We start from the raw sequence: 3,060 nt of genomic DNA, 5'->3' as shown, positions 1-3,060 counted from the left end.
GCATGGAGTCGGGGCACGTGCGCCGAGACTACACATCGGCGGCCGACCGGTCGGAGCGCTGCTACCGGTTCGGGGCGGAAGGACATCGCGCCAGGGACTGCTCGGCGCGAGTACCTATGTGTCCGGTGTGCGCGGACCTGGGACTGCCCGCATCGCACCGTATGGGTCACCGGCATGCAAACCGTCTGCCCGTAAGAAGAGGGCCGCACAGGAGGCAAGGCCGTTCCAGGCGAAGGCGGGGATGCGGCGACGAGGAAGGAAACGATGCCGCCGTCAACTGGCACCACGAAAGCCAGAAGAGGGGACAGAGAAATCGGACACACCGACTGCGAGGGGAACGGCCCGGAGGAGGCTACGGAGACGGAGCCTTCCCCGACGTGAACGGAAGAAGAGGAGGAGGACAACTGCTCCTGCAGTGCAATCTTCACCGCTCCCGCCGAGCTCACGACTTAATGTTCCAGAGCCTGGCGGAGTGGCGGATCGGCCTGGCAGCGGTGGCCGAGCCGTACAGCATTCCCGACGCGTCACAGGGCGCTGGGGATCTGATCGGCTCAATCGCCATATTCTGGACCGGGATCGCGGAAAGCCTCTCCTGCTCGGTGATCAAGCGAGGACGGGGCTTCGTGGTTGTGAAATGGGGCGACCTGGCCGTGGTGGGCGTCTACGTGTAGGCCAATATCAGCCGCAGCGAATACGCCTCCTTCCTGGACGGACTCGTGGTTTGCGCGTGGCTTTTGGGCTCCTGCCCGTCACTGGACCTCGGGGACTTCAACGCCCACTCAACGGCATGGGATTCCCGCAGGACCAACGGAAAGAGGCGCGACGTGCAGGACTGGGCAGCCGCACTCGACCTCCGGCTTACCGGGAGATCATCCAGCACGTTCGTGGCGAGACGAGTCCATAGTGGACCTCACATGAACAAACCCTGCCGCATCCCGCCGTGTTTCCGGTTAGGAGGTGTCCCCGGAGGAGACCCTCTCGGACCACCTCTACATCTTGATGCAGGTGGCGGTTGGTGGCGCGATGGGCAACCGTTCGTTGGGTGCGCTCGGGACTATCGGCCCACCGGAAAGGAGAAGGAGATCCGATCCCTGGGGGTGCCCTTACAAGATAGTGTTGAACAAACTCCGTCCATGGGCGCCTCCCGTAACGGAGAGCATGGACCCTCGGTTCCTGGAGGAGGTCGTCGGCACTCAGTTCCCGAGAGCGGCGAACGAGGAAGATGGCAGCTTTACCGAAGAGGAGGAGCAGAAGCCTCCACCGCCGGAAGAAGAACCACGTGTCACCGCGGGAAGTTGGAACCCGGGTCGCGGGGAAGAACTGGCCGGGGCCGTCTTGAGGATCGGAGCGCGGAAAGCTCCGGGTCTTGTCGGAGTCCCGGCCCGCCTGTGGAAGGACGTCGCCGGGGTCTTGGCCCCGAGACTAATGCGTCTGTTCGACGGATGCCTGTCTCGGGGCGAATTCCCCGCTTCGTGGAAGGAGGGGCGGGTGGTCCTGCTGCCGAAGTCGGGGCGCCCTCCGGACTCGTCTTCCGCTTTTCGGCCGGTGTGCCTTTTGGACGAGGCTGGCAAGCTGCTGGAGAGAGTGGTGGCTGCCCGCCTGGAGTCGCATTTGTCCCAGTGTGTTCCCGGAATGCACGAATGCCCGGAATGCCAGTTCGGCTTCCGGAGAGGGTGGTCTACGACCGACGCTGTCGCCCGTGTCCGCTCCCTTGTCGAGGGGGCCGAGCGCCGTGGTTACGTGGCGTTGGCCGTGTCGCTGGACGTGGTCAACGCCTTCAACAGCATTCCCTTGGACAGGATATAATTCGAATTTTATCGGGTACCCGCGTACCTGGGTGGTGTGGTCCGGGCGTTCCACCGAGACCGGAGTATCGTCTACACCGCCGGTTTGGAGGGATGACTGGGAGGACTGTACACCGCGGGGTCCCGCAGGGTTCGGTGTTGGGTCCTTTGCTGTGGAATATCGCGTACGTCGCGGAGTGTTGTTTCGGAAAACCGAATTGGTGATCTGGCAGTGTTTTCAATTCATCTAAGAGTGGAAAGAGTCGATTCTTGAGCATCTTTTCGAATAGTTTTGACAAAGTGGGTAGAAGGCTAATTGGGCGGTAGGAGCTAGTTTCTTCTATTGGCTTTCCGGGTTTAGGGATGAGAGTTATCATTGATATTTTCCAGGGCTTCGGATAATATTCAAGACGAAGGATTGCATTGAAAGTTGATGTGATGAGTGAAATCCCTATTATGGGAAATTCCTCGATTGCTTTATTACTTGTTCGGTCATGCCCCGATGCTTTCCTGGGATTTAGGCGACGGATTAATTCTGTAACCTCAAGAAAAGTGAAAGGTTTAATAGGAGGAGACATTTGGAAGGGAGAGTGCAGGTATTCCGTTATTTCCGGGGTAATATTGGAGGAATGACGTTTAAATACGTTGAATAGGTGTTTAGCGAACAGGTTGGCTTTTTCTTTAGGGCTACGTGCCCATCCGCCTTACGGACAGCGAATTGGAGGGATTATTTGCGGGGGATGCGTGTGTTTCCTGGAAGCCTTTCATAGTGAGTAGTTGGAGTCAGCTGTGGGGGACAAATTGGCGAGATATTTTTGAAAACAGTCGCTTCTATATTTTTTGATGATTTTGGTTAACTTCCTAGTTGCGTTGTTTAGTTTGCGTTTGTGATGGGTCTATGGGTCTGCCATACTCTTCTTAGTCTACGTTTTTCTACGATTTTTTTTAATATGTCATGGGGATATTCATGTTTGCTGAAAGAAGTCTTAGTAGATGTGGAGCTGTGTTATGCTCGTGCTTAAGTATTCCGTGGCTGTTTCGATATCTTCATTTGTTTTTAGTGAAATTGAGGCTGAAGTTGAGTGATTAAAGACTTCTCTAAAGAGCTGCCTGTTGGTAAGTTAGTTATGGATAAAGCCATTAGGTGGATTCTCGATAATTGTTGAACTGACTGTTGCTATAACGGGGGAATGGTCAGAAGAGGGATCCGCCGATTTGGACATATCTTGGCGAGATATTTTTAGTTATGAAGAAGTCAAGTAAGACAGGTATTTTG

Source organism: Bombus vosnesenskii, unplaced genomic scaffold (assembly GCF_011952255.1).
Source record: "Bombus vosnesenskii isolate JDL3184/JDL3185 unplaced genomic scaffold, Bvos_JDL3184-5_v1.1 scf7180000013358, whole genome shotgun sequence".
Lineage (NCBI taxonomy): Eukaryota > Metazoa > Arthropoda > Insecta > Hymenoptera > Apidae > Bombus > Bombus vosnesenskii.
The sequence above is the reverse complement of the archived record's forward strand: the minus strand, read 5'-3'. Positions refer to the sequence as shown.